The sequence below is a fragment of the Equus przewalskii genome, chromosome 2 (genome assembly GCF_037783145.1).
Source record: "Equus przewalskii isolate Varuska chromosome 2, EquPr2, whole genome shotgun sequence".
NCBI lineage: Eukaryota > Metazoa > Chordata > Mammalia > Perissodactyla > Equidae > Equus > Equus przewalskii.
In genome coordinates, this window is record NC_091832.1 from 16,420,656 (window position 1) to 16,434,733 (window position 14,078).

Genomic DNA, 14,078 nt, shown 5'->3' on the forward strand with positions numbered 1-14,078 from the left:
TGAACCAGAGGCAGGTCGCCGTCCCCTTCTGCTGTTTGTCCTTATGGCACTCCCCACCCTGACATTCAGTCATACGCTCTTCATTTATCCATCACTGCCTTTCTCTGCCGTGAGACTGTCAACCCCATGAGGGCCAGACTGGACTTTGTCCAGGGCTGTGTCTCCAGCTCCTGAACAGTGCCTGGCGTGTACGAGCCCCAAGCCCATCAGTGGATGAAAGACCCACGTGATTAGGATGGTGTGGCTCCTCATGCTCCCGCAGCCACACCTGTGCCTCCTCCTGGCACTTGTCATGAGACACTGTGATTGCATATGTGCCACCTGCCCCCCACACACTATGAGGTCCCTGAGGCTGAGCGTGGGGCCCAGCTGGAAGAGTGCTTGATGAGCGTTTGTTGAAGCAGTGAATCCAAGCACTCGCCCCCTCTGGGCCTCAGTTTCCCCATTTGTACACTGTGTGGGTGGTCACCTCGGTAGCTTTTGAAGTGCCCTCCCCTGGTGACGCTCTGGGATTTGTAACCTGTTGGCTGGCGTTTCTGCACCTCCCCCCAGTCCTTGTCCTGAGCCTCTGGGGTTGGTCGCTGCCCAGAGCTGCCTTCCCCTTGGTGAGCAATTAAAACCCCAGAACAGCCCACTGCTTGAAATCAGGTGCCTGGACCCTGAATTTGTCTCCAGCATGCCAGGTGTGCTTGGGTCCCTGCCAGCCTCGTGGTGGGCATCACTGGGACTGCTTGGGCCTTGCAGCCCTGAGAGGCCATCTGTGGCATCAGGAGACAGCCAGCACCTGGGGAGGCAGGAGCCAAGGAGGAAAAGGCGCAGGAGGGAACCAGCCTTCAGTGAGAGCCCGGCCCTCCATAAAGGTATTTCGTATTCCTCAGGAAGGCCACTCAAATCGGTTCATTAGCCCCACGTCACAGCTGGGGGACTGCAGGCTGAAAGAGTGCCTCGAGCTCACGGAGCTGCTGGGGGCAGGGCCTGGATCTGAACACAGGCCTGTCGAGCTTTCTCACGCGCCACTCAGCTTCCCCTGGAAGGATGGTTGGCTGCCATCAGCCCCTGGAGTTACGTAGTTCAGTGACTGCCGGTGAGCGATGGGGAGGGAGCCTCGTGGATGCTGCCATGGAGTCTGAGTTTGCAAATAAACAGGCTTGATTTCTGGCCTCCTCTTGCCGCTCCCCCCCTACCTCCTCCCCCGACCCTCTGCCTGTTCTTCTGGGTCCTGTCAAATCTCACATCCTCTCTGAAGGACATGACAGAAGCCTGAAGAGCTACAGAGTCAGAGAGGCTGGAGACTTGAGACCAACCGTGCCCACAAGGCAGGGCGAGCACTCAAGGCCAGCCTTGGGGGGACTGTGGGGGGAATCCAGTCCAGGCCGCAGCAGAGCAGAGTCCAGAGAAGCGGGCTGACGTGGGGCTGTCAGGCGGACATCCGGGCACTACCATTTACCGGCTAAATGACCTTTGGCAAGCTAGCCTTCAGGTCCCTTATCTGTACCGTGGGAGTAATGGTAGTAACTGCCTGGCATAGCCCTCTTTGGGGATTTGATAAAGGAATCCATAAAATTCTCAGATGAACGCCCTGCATAAGTCACTATTGGCCACCATTTTCTCACCACCATGCTGCCCAGCCCCAGGTCCGGGCACTCAGGCTCAGGGTGTGGGGCTACCACTGGGCACTGGATCAAGACTGAGGAATAAGGCGGGTGCTGGACCTTGGGAACAAGACAGCGACAGTTTCCAGAAACAGGTACAATATTAGAGCTGGAAAGTGTGAGCCAGGGTTCTTTCAAGGGTTATAATGATAATAAGAGGGAGGACTGGTTTGAGAACAAGAGGTAGGACTGAGCTGGCAGGGGACCCCGCTGTTGGAAGAGGAGAGATGAGGGAGAGGAGAGTCAGACCCTCACTGGGGGCTTAAGGTTAGAGCCACTCCATGTGGCTCTGAAGAATTAATTTACAACTTCATAGGTGTTCATCTCTTTGAAGCAGAAGCATGGAATGTCAGAGCTGGTGCGACCTTAGAGATGATGTTGACTGCCCAGGGCCACACAGCGGGTTAAGAGCACACCCCTGCTCATCTCTGTGCCTCTGTTTCCCCTTTGCTCACATGAGAGTGGTACATGAGATGACCTTTTAGGATCTTTCCAGCCCTGAAAAGGATCCCTAGAGACTATTTCTGGGGTTTGCTCAGTGTTGGGAAAGGGGAGGTGGGAGCACTGAAGAGGTAGAGGGTGTAGACGAGAAAGCAGCAGGAGGCAGCGCCTGATCCCCCGGCAGAGGCAAGAGCAGGATGGAGGGAGGAGCCTGGGCCAGCTGCCGTCCCTATGGACTGGAGCAGGGCTGTCTCTCTGAGGCACTAGGGTTGCTTGCACACCATTGGACTCAGATTGGCCGAAGCTGGAAATCTCGCCAGGCCTCTCCCAACTCCTGATGGAAATTGCTTCCTCACCTAAGCCTGTTAGTCACTGAGTCCCTGCTCCACTCTAGGCATAGTCCCTCCAACGTGCCTGTCCAACACCTGAGCCACAGCGGTCGGAATCGCATCCCTGCCTGGAATTGGCCTGGTTGCCCTGAACTCTGCATCTGGCATTGCTGTGGGTGGTGGCAGTGGAGGGGGAGTGCCTGCTGAGCTGCAGCCCCCGCCCAGACCCTGCTATGTTGGTGATGCTGCATAACAGGGTTTGCCTCCTGCCTGTTTCCCGGCCTCAGACTCCAATTCTCTGCAAGGGTCAGAGCCGCACATGAGCTCCAGACCCTGACTAGCTATTACCTGTCTACCCAAAGCCCATTTGGGGTTAGATTCTGTTCCCCATGCCCTCAAGCTGCTGGCTGGGTTCTTGTCTTAGACAAGGAAGACTGCCAGGAAATGTCACTGCCATTCTGTTAGCTTCAGAGATTGCCACTGCTAGAGGCAGTGCCCTGGCCATGAGTGGCCCTGCTTGGACTCATCACAAGCTTGCCTCTGGATGCTCCCATTTCCAGGCTTCTTCCTGTCACTGGCCCTTGATACAGCAGCCCCAGCTTGCTGGTGGGGTACACATTCCCCGGTCCGAAGCTCTGGCTGGGTGTTAGGATGCTTTGGGCTGCACATAACAGAAACCCAAGTGGCTTGAACAATAGGACTTTATTAATTCCAGAAGCCTGACGGTAGGGGCAGTTCCAAACCTTCTGTTAACCCAGAAGCCTAATGAAGTCAAGGATCCAGGCGCTTTCCAGCTTTCCCTCCTCTGCCAACCTCAGCACCAAGTCAGCCTCATTTCGTCCAAGGTCATAAGATGGTCCCAGGGGCCATTATCAGACGTGATAGTGGGTGATGCAGAAAAGGAACATCTGCCCCAAAATCTCTCTTTTTTTTTGCTTTTTCTCCCCAAATCCCCCCAGTACCTAGTTGTACATTTTAGTTGTGGGTCCTTCTAGTTGTGGCATGTGGGACGCTGCCCCAGCATGGCCTGATGAGCCGTGCCATGTCCGCGCCCAGGATCTGAACCAGCGAAACCCTGGGCCGCCGAAGCAGAGCATGTGAACTTAACCACTTGGCCGTGGGGCCAGCCCCCCAAAATCTCTTTTTGTTAGCAAGGAAGCCTTTCCCAGAAACCCTGAGAAAGACTTCCCTTAGCTGTAAAATGGGAGTAATAGGTCCCATTAACCAGAGTTGAGTCACATGCCCATGCCTGAACCGGTCACTGGAAAGTGGAATGAAGCCACCATTACCAGACTGGATTAATCATGGTTTACCCCCTGTGTCTGGGGAATAAAATCAGCCCTCCACAGCAGATAAGAAATAGGGGAAATATCTATTGGGTAACTCTTAGTATTTAACTTGAACTTTGCCCGTTTGCATTTGGCGCCAGAGCACCTAGTGGTAACCCTTGGTGCCAAAGGAAGCCATTTTGACTTCTTCCTCCCTGCACCCATTAGGGCTCTTTGGCGTAAGCAGCAGAAGCTGACTTTAGACACCTTCGGCAAAAAGGGATTACCTTGGAAGGCTAATGAGAATCTCGCAGAATTGACAGGAAGGTTGGAGAACCAGGATCAGAGGAGGATCCAGGGCCCTTGGGGGAACAGAAAGCGGGAACTAATCAGGGGCAGTCTTGTCATGGCCGTAGAGATGGAAGATTCTGGGTCCTGGAAGAAAGCATCTGATATGCCTAGCCCAGCCTCACGCCCTCCCCTTGGCTTCAAGAAAGCCTGGATTTACTGTCCACTAAGACCAGGAGAGCTAATTTCCCCAAATGAAATTCAGATGGTGTTGCAGAAGTAGGGAGAAGGGATCCTGAGTGGCCCGGACCCAGCAAATATCTGCATGGTAGCACATGATGCCTGACCCTAGGACAGAACAGAGAGGGCGTGATACACGTCCCTCACCGGGGGGTAGAAGATGCAGGACCTTAGTGCATGGGGACAGCCACTTGGAGCAGGAGACAAGTGAGCACTCTGTCAGGTCCCCACAAAGGCGGTCCCCCTCTGATGTCACCCTGATAGGCAGAGGGTTCTGTCAAGTCCTTCTAGAGGCTCCCTGAGCCCCTCACCTGGGAGGTGGCCCCTCCTGCCTTCTCCCACCAGCTCTAGAAATTCTATCAGTGTGTCTCCTCTTTCCCGATTACAGGAGAGTGGTGACAGCCCCAGGACATTCCTGAGATTTTCTTCAAGACTGTATAGGTCGAAGATCAGTTCCGGGGCTCACCGTGCCCCTGGCAGGGCGGGATTCAGGCCTGGCTAGGTCTATTGCTGCAAGTAGCTAACTGTCGCTGAGCACCTATTGTGGGGCAAGGAAGGTGCTAGGCGCCCGGCGTGCAGCATCTCATTTAATCCTCCCACAGCCTTATTATATGACTATTGTTTTCCTTTTCTACAGATGAGGAAACTGAGGTTGGAAAGAGTCAGTGACTCTCCCACGGGCACGCACAGCTAACAGTGACAGAGTGGGAGGCAAATGTGATCCAGAGCCCCCCTCAGTCCCTTCGCTGTGCTGTCCCGCACCCCGTGCTGCTAGGCCTCTCCTCCCTGCTTCGAACAGGAATGAGACGTGACTTAGTGCACCCATTTGTCCTCCTCACCAAAGACCCTCCTCACCTCGGGCTTCAGCCTGCCGCCTGTAAGAACCTTCGAACCACTCCAGAGCTGCCACCCCAGAGATGTCAAGTCCTTCCTTACCCCACCCAAGGCCCTCCGTGAAAACACAACCATGAGTTCCACTTTTTAATTTTCATGATGAAACCTTGCCTTTGCCCCGATAGTTATGACTTCTGGAGGACACGGCTCTGTCTTCTGTGTGAGCAGAGCATCCTTTCTGCTGCTCTTGCCACTGCCCTCAGACCTGGCAGAAGATCATGGACTCTACAGGTCCCCAGAGGGATGGTTGCTGGAGGCATCTGCCAGCTGGGCTCCAGGAAGCCCCAGAGGCTCCACAGAACCCGTTCAAGGTGGCCTTGGAGGGAGTGGTGGGGGGCAATGTGAAACATGCCCCGCTCAGCTTCTCCCAGAGCACCCCATCTTTATCTGTTTTAAGCATTGATGCTCAACCTAAATTTTATTTTCTAAAAAAAGTCTCTCTGGTAATAGTCATGGATTTCTTGGATACAGTGATGCTTTTTTCCAGAAGATTCCATGAGGTTTTCCTTCAACTAAAACTCCTTTACCACCCTGGCCACTGGAGAATTGCCTTTACAGAACCGTAACTTAACAATCTCTCTTTGACATCATTTGAGGACCAATAACCAGGAATAGCCATAGATGTGGGAGCACCCCAGCACATTGGTAGAAAAGTAGAGAAAGTTATCCACCGTATTGCTCAACCCCCTTGAAACAAAGACCCTGACAACCAAGTCAGCTCAGAAATCTAGGTCAGGAATTTGATTTTTCTAGTTCCTTCCTACTTCCCACGTCCTTTCTGGTTCCTTCCTACGACTGACAATAGAACCCATCTTGTTTTACTCTTTGCCTTGGCTACTAGGATGCCCAGAGCTAAGCTGTTCACCAGGCATCTATCTTTTTAAAACATGTATATTTTTCCATTACATAATACTTGGGTATTTCTTTAGAATTACAAAATAAAGACAAGTACAAGAAAAAAAGAAAAAATTACTCATGTTTCTCCTCCCAAAAAACTGTTAATGTTTTCATCTGTCTCTCTGGTTTTTTGTTGATGTACGGTTTTCATGTGGTTTGGTTTGCAGGGTTTTTTTTCTTTTTTCATAGGTGAAATCATCCTGTGTATAAAACTTTGTAGCTTGCTTTTCTCAGCCTCGTATCTAAAGTTATCACAGTCTTAAAGGATGCATAATATTCTATTAAGTAGAGCAGAGGCCAGCAAGCTTGTTCTGTAAAAGACCAAATAGTAAATATTTTAGGGGTTTGGGGTCATATTGCTTCTGTCCCAACTGCTCCATGCTGCCCCTCTAGCTCAAAAGAAGCCATAGGCAATATGTAAATGAGTGGACATGGTTGTGTGCCAATAAAGTTTTATTTACAAAAACAGGCTGCGGTAGAATTTGGCCTGAAGGCTCTGGTTTGCCACCTCCTGACATAGATACATTCTAATTTTCACAGACCTGTTAGCCATTTCCGTGTGTTAGCAACTTCGGTTTGCTGGCGGTACCCAGTGCTTCAGTATTACAGATAAGACTGCATGGAATTTGCTTAGGATTTTTTTCCTTAGACTATATTCCTGGAAATTGGGATGACTGTGCCCCAAAGTATGGATATTTGTGAGGCAAAGCTCTTGGTGAATGCTGTGGAATTTGCTTTCCAAAAGCAATTTCCACTTCTACTCCCAGCCGTGATGCGAAGGTACCCATTTCCCCAAGCCCTGTGCACCCTGGGCATTGTCCTTTAAGAAACAGTCATGCGCCGCGTAATGACAATTCGGTCAATGATGGACCGCATATAGACCGGTGGTCCTGTAAGATCAGTACCGTGCAGCCTGGGTGTGTAGTAGGCTATACCATCTAGGTTGTGTAAGGATAATGTGGTGTTCACACAACGACAAAATCACCTAACACCGCGTTTCTCAGAAAGCATCCTGTCGTTCAGCATCGCTTGACTGCTCTTACTTGCAGCCTCCCCTTCTCCTTTCCCTCTGGACTTTGCTTTGTCTAATGTTTCCAGCTTGGTCTGCACTTTTATTCTTTTTTTTTTTAAGATTTTATTTTTTTCCTTTTTCTCCCCAAAGTCCCCCGGTACATAGTTGTATATTCTTCATTGTGGGTCCTTCTAGTTGTGGCATGTGGGACGCTGCATCAGTGTGGTTTGATGAGCAGTGTCATGTCCGCGCCCAGGATTCAAATGAACGAAACACTGGGCCACCTGCAGCGGAGTGCGCGAACTTAACCGCTCGGCCACGGGGCCAGCCCTACACCTTTGTTCTTTAATCTTCCTCATGTCCTTTTGGGAAGTAGACAAGATATAAGCCAACAAGGGTCAAGTTGAGGGGCTGGGGGAGCCATGGAGGCAGAGTCTTGAAGGGCCATTGCGGGTGGCACTGGCCAGCAGGGCTGACAGCTGTCCTTCTCTGCTGGGTGAGGCACTTTGAGGGGCGGACACTGACTGGGACTTCCAGAGCCTGTGTCATGGTGGCCAGGCAGGGTTGGGGAGATAAGAACATCATGGAAAGAAAGCAGTAACGTGGTGGGAGGGTGGGTAGGGCTCGGGGCTCAGAGGACACAGGCTTCCCTCAGGCTCCATGTGTGAGAGCTTGGACAAGTTCTTCGACCTCTCTGAATTGCCCATTTTGTCATCTGTAAAGGGGACAAAACAGTCAACTGTGCCGGCTTGTCACAAGGATTCAACAGGATCCTTAATATTAGAGCCTCACACAGAGCCTGGCGTATAGAAAGGACTCAGTGTGTCTTTGCCAGGTTGAACTGACTTGATGTTAGGGTCTTAGTAATGATGGGAAACAGATCATATGAGTATTTATTTTTTTAAATGTTGGCACCTGAGCTAACATCTGTTGCCAATCTTTTGGGTTTTTTCTTCTTCTTCTCCCCAAAGCTCCCCAGTTCTTAGTTGTATATTGTAGTTGTAGGGCCTTCTATCTCTGCTATGTGGGACTCCACCTCAGCATGGCTTGATGCGCGGTGTCATGCCACGCCCAGGATCCAAACTGGTGAGACCCTGGGCTGCCAAAGCGGAGTGTACCAACTTAACCACTCGGCCACGGGGCCACCCCTCATACGAGTATCTTTTAAAAGAGAGAGAGTATGGATCCAGTACACACCACATGGTGGGCCTTCAAAAAATAATCGACGGATGAATGACAGAACGGAACTTTGAAGCCAGACAGCTCCAGCTTCGTCACTTTGTGATCTTGGACGATGCGTTTTCATCCCTATACCTCGGCTTTCTTCTCTGCAAAATGGGTTTAATGAATAAGGATATTTACCTGGCGTTCACAGATGAGGAAACTGAGGCACGGGTGGCTAAATAGTTTGTTCACGGTCTCCCAGCTGGTACAAGGAGAGATTAGGGCGCCCACCTGCACGCTTATTGTGAGGATGAAATGAGACAAGGAATGTAAAGTTTCTGACTCAATAAATGTTCGTTCCTTTCCAGAAGCAGGATGGTCTTGGCCAGGAAAACTGAGCACAGGGGGTCTGCAGCCACCCTGGGAGTGGGACTGCCTGGGAGGCAGCTGCCCGCCGCTGTGAGCTGCTGGCCCTGGCGCTTGGGAGGAGCTCTCCAAGTGGGTTGTGGGGACCACCCTTCCCAGGGGTCGTTTCCCAAGCAACTGTCTCGCCTCCACAGAGTCCAGTCTGTGCTGGGGACAAATAGAGAATTGGCCTTTTCCCAGCAGCTCTTTGGCGGAGAGAGTGGAGCCCAGGCTGCCCTAACAAGCCATATCTGGTAGGTGGGTCCAAAGCCCACAGGAGAGAGGTGTGGTGGAGGCAGCACTGAGCACAGGATGAGCTAACCATGGACCAGCTCCATCACGGGGAGCTGCTCTTGGCCTAGTTAGGCTCGTTATCATGGTCACTGTTGATGGGGCCAGGTACAGGAGGCTCTCCCTCCTCCATGTGACGTTTAATCCACCCCACATCCTTCAAGGTATGTGTAGGTGTCCCCATTTTACAGATAAGGAAACTGAGGCAGGTACGGGGAGGTAAGTACACAACTAGTAGCGACATGACAGGGTGAGGACTTGAAGTTTCTGACTCTGGAGCCCTGTTCTTAACCATTAGGCGTATTTGCTGCCCTTCCCTGGACAGAAAACCTCTTGGCGAAGCAGGAAGGACTTTGAGTTCTAGAACAACCGATCTCATTCCTCCTGGATTTGGCTGTGACCCAGGAGCTGGGGGACCCTTGATTCCCTGGGGCCAGACTTGCTCCTCCATGCTTAAAGCATAACTATTGACCTCTTTCCAGGGAGTATTTCATCCATTCAAGACATGTTTATTAGGGATCTTCCACGTGCCAGGCCCTCTTCTAGGTGCGGAGGGTGCATCACGGGTAATAATCATTACAACTAACCCTTCCTATGCACCAGGTGCTATTCTAGACACTGCACATGGATTAGCTCATTTAATCTTCACAACAACCCCAAAGACAGTTATTGTTATCCTTTCTTTATAGATGAAGAAATCAAGACACAGAGAGGTTAAGTAACTTGTCCAAGGTCCCACAGCTAATGAATATCAGAACCAGGATTTGAACCCAGGCAGTCTGAGGTCGGCATCCATACACTTGACTGCCCCCACACTGTTGGGGGGCAGAGCATAGTCCTGCACTCATGGAACTTTTAATTCTTTTTCAACAGGAACGTTAAAATGTTAAAATAGTACCAAATAGCACCGAAATAATTTAATTCAGTTTTGTTTGCTGAAAAGCAGACTGGGCAGTAAGAATGAATGATCCTGGATTTGTAAAGTGTTTGACATCACAGGGCCAGTGGAAAGGAGTCAAGGTCTTGAGCAAGACCTTGGTCTACTTTCCACCGTGGCCTTGACTGCTGTGTGCCGTTTGGCAAGTCTTGTCACCTCTCTGAGCCTCCATTTCTTTATTTACAAAATGGATTGTCAGTACCTATTCTACCTGCCTCCAAGCATTTTTGTGAAGACTAAATGATGTGGCAGATGGAAATGAGATTTCAAGATAGAAAAAAAAGCAGTGGGCAAGGGTCTGTTATTGAACCAAAGTGAAAATTTGGTCAGTTTGATGAATGAATGAATGAATGAATGAATGGTCCTAGCAGCCTGCGCATTGGCTCCCGGAGTAACAAATGGCTCCCTTAGGGAGATCTGTTGGGGTTTTTCAGGATCCCATCAGGGCTCTATCCTTGGCCGTGTCCCATGCTCCTGTCCCTTGAGTTATTTTGCATCTGATTTCATGTGAGCTTCCAAGACTGCTTTAGCAAACATTTGTTAACTGTCTGTCGAGAGGTAGGCCTTGTGTTAGACTCCGTGGGGAGACGGGAATGAATTGGAATAATGTCTGCCCTCAGGGGCTCAGGCTCATAGGCTAGAAGGAGAAATGATGATGATGATGATGATGATGGTGGTGACGATAATAATACCAACAACAACAATGACCAGCAAATATTGAACATTTATCACATGCCAGATATTGTGTTGAGTTTTTATATACATTATTTTCTTTAATCATTACAACTGTTCCACGAATTACTAAAACTATTGTCCCATTTCACATATGAGGAAACAGATTCAGACAGGTTAAGTAACTGACCCAAGTTCACACAACTCTGAAGTTACAGAGCTGGGCGTGAACCTGAGAAAATGTGGATGCAAATAACCATGCTATAAGGTAGAGACCACTGTGCATCCTACTAGAGGGGCAAGGACGGGCCTCTTACAGTTCAGAACGAGAGAGGAAGCAGGACAATGGGGGTGGTGGTGATGATGGTGATGGTGATGCTGCTGCTGTTGATGGTGACAATGGTGATATTGATGATGATGAGGGTGGTTGTGATGATGGAAGTTACGGTGATGAGGATGATGGCAATGATGATGGTAATCTTCTGGTGCCCATTCGTTGAACTCCTGCTTTACGCCAGGCCCTGACCCAGGTGCTTTCTACTATCTCGTCTCGTCCCCATAAAAACTCTCCAATGTTAGGACCATCATCTCTGTTCTACTCATGGGGACTCTGAGCTGGAGAAAGGCTGAGTGGCCTCCTCCCCAAGGCACACATCCGGTCTGAGGGGCTTGAGCTTAAGCATCCTCCCCGCAGAGCCAGCATTCTTCCCTGTACCGGGGTTCCCAACCTGCAGGCCATGGAGCCAGGCATCTCGGAGATGCTCCATAAACGTCTATTGAACAAATATTGAATGAATGGATCCTCAAAGGGTCAAAGCCTGAAGCCCAGAAGACATAAATAACATCTCGAATGAGTAACCATTGTTTAAGTGTATGTGGTGGTGCTGTGATTACGAAAATACAAGTTAATTGTAAAGCATTATATTCATTGTAGCTTTTGTATTGTTGTTTATCTTCCCAATGAAAAGATACTAAGTTACCATCAGGAGGAGTTTTGGGAAATATTTTCACATAAAAAGGGGTCCTTGTGCTGAAAACAGTGGGAAGCATCATGCCATCCTGCATGGCATGTGTAAAGTGCTTTGGCCAGTGTCTGGCACAGAGAACCACTCGGAGGAGGAAACCCACCAGACTGGGGATTGGGAGCCTATGTCGTTCGTCCTGGGTTTACAAGTGACTTTCTTACTACACCTGAGCTGTCACTGTCAGTGACTTTGTCTCCGTGAGACCTGACACCAGCATCTAATAGCTTTCCCAAATAGCTATCGAAAGCTGGCATGAATGAATGAATAATGAAAGCAAGAATGAGTGAATCATGATGAACGATGCTCAGGGAGCCCATGAGGGGATGTTTTCCGCAAAGAGTGCTTGAAAGTGAGTTTCTCAGCCTGAGAGCAGAAATAGAACGGAGAGGGGTCAGCAGGGGCCGGTGGCTTCGGACTTTCAGCTCTGTGAGTGGGGTTATGAAGCTGCGGTTGCCTCCCCAGGGGAGCCTGATCCTGACCCTCTGATGACCACGTGGAGAAGGGGTGGTGGCTGGAGCTTGGCTGTGAGGCCACTGTCAGCAAGGCCGTGCTCACCGTTTTTGGCTGCATTTTTCAAACACAAGTGAAAGTTGACAGATGGCAGTGGTGTAATATTCTCACTTTCTCTGCTTCCCACAGGCCTCCCTCCAACACAGGCCTCCAAGCTCTTAGAAATCTCTGACACATCTTGACCATGAGACCACGGCTAGCTTTTGGCAGGTAAGTGCTCCCCCCTCCCCATCTTAGGACACCCTAGCAGAGGACACAGGGCCATTTTGGCATAGCCCAAAGCCCTGGGCCGTGTTTGTGGCAAAAGGTGGGTAGGAATGATTTCAGCCTTGGCAGGAGGATGGAGCCGCACACTGTACTGAGACTTAAGGAAAAAGCTGCCAAATGTCCAGAGTCCTGCAGCTGGCATTTCTGCAAATAGCAGCCTATGGCAAGGGGACCACGTCTTGGGATGGAAGCCAGGAGCTGCTTCTGACCCCAGGTCTGCCTGTACTGCTCCAGAAAATCTCAAGCAAGAACATCCGTTTCTGGATCTCTGTTTCCCTGTCTGAAAAGTGAGGGAATGGGACTCGGTGAACGGGGCAGGCCACAAGCCAGCTGTTCTAGGCTCCTGCCAAGGCCATGGGATTGGGGGAGGGGCAGTGGCGACTGCCACCTCCCTAGGGCTCCTGTTTGGTTGTTCTGTGGACCTGACATCCACAGGGACCTGTGTAGGCTGGATGTGTGCTGTGTGTATGCATGTATGCATGTGGGGGCAGGACTCGTGTCCCCTCTGCAAACCCTGACATGGACAGTCACCAGTCCCATGGCTGCCTCTCATGCCTGGGCAGCACACCACAGTCACTATAGGCTGCAGAGCTCAGCCAGGAAGGGAAAGGCTGCCCATGCAATGAGAGCACAGGCAGGCCCTCAGCAGAATGTGGGTGTGAAGACCAGGTTGGACGGGAGACAACACAGGATGGGAGACCAGGTTAACGGAACATGAAGCCCTCTGAGCGGGAGTGAGTGCAGGACCAAAGCTCACAGACAGATCTGCAGGGCAGGCCGGGAGAGCTGCCTAGGAGATGGGGCCTAGAGGGCCCTGAGACACAGAGAGGAATAAAGCTCGTCATGGCCCTCAAGAAGCTTCCCAGCCATAGGAGGAGATGCTGTGCAAAGAGCCACAGTACAGGAAACCTGTGAAGGCAAGAGGGGTCCATTCTGTCTGGGTTTGGTTGTGGGGGTGTTTCAGGGAAGACCGTTTGAAGGTGACACTTGAACTGGGTTTTGAAGGATGAATAGAAGTTCTCCATGTCAAAAATGGAAGAAGGGCATTCTAGGCTGAGGAGACAACAAGTACAAAGGTAGGGTGGCAGGGATGTAGGCACAGAGGAGGAGCAGAGGGGGAGTGAGGCTGGGAGTAGTGGGCAGGCCTTTGAATGCCATGCAGAGGAACTTGGGTTGGGCCCTATATGATCAAGGAAGGGAGATAGTCAGCTCTGCGGTGCCAAGAGGGTCCTCTGGGCCCCGGGGGAGAGGCTGAGCACTGAGAGGAGGTGCTCACGTTAGAAGCTACTGGAACTAAACAAGGGCAGGCCCAGGGCAGAATGCCCTTTGCTGAAGTGTCTGTGACTCCACTGTGGCCCTTCGGGCCTCCCAACGCAGAGTGCCCACTGACGCTCTGAGGTCCCCATCCTGTGCTGGGGGCCTCTGGGGTAGAGGGCTGCCGGGCCTGCCTCGGCACCCCATCTTCTGGCCCCGCCCACCTTCCCTCCTCTCCTGTCCCTGAACAAGAGGCCACCCTCCAGGGCAGCACTCCTGCCAGGATTCGATGCTGTCATTAGGCCCTTTTCAGCCTCTTTTCTCCACTAAATAATAATAAGGCAGGTGCTTCCCTCAGGCCATTTTCTGTGTGGTGGCTAATACTTCGCAACTGTGTACTTTTACAGTTTCCTCTCTTGGCAGAACTCAAAACGCTTTCACACCTGTCATCTCATGGGAGAGCAGAAGGAGTGGGCGCTGGGGCCGAGGGCGCTGGATGGCAGCGCCGCCCTGTCGCTCCCCTGGGGAGCAG

General features: G+C 51.2%; 1 protein-coding gene across 3 annotated transcripts in view; it reads left to right on the top strand.

Moving 5' to 3' along the window:
- HIVEP3 (HIVEP zinc finger 3) overlaps nt 1–14,078 on the top strand; it is a 482,443-nt gene that overhangs the window by 307,620 nt on the left and 160,745 nt on the right. For all 3 annotated transcript variants that reach the window (XM_070610044.1, XM_070610048.1, XM_070610046.1), the window contains exon 3: nt 12,155–12,235. The gene's annotated coding sequence lies outside the window, so the exon portion shown is untranslated. The remainder of the gene's footprint in view (nt 1–12,154; nt 12,236–14,078) is intronic.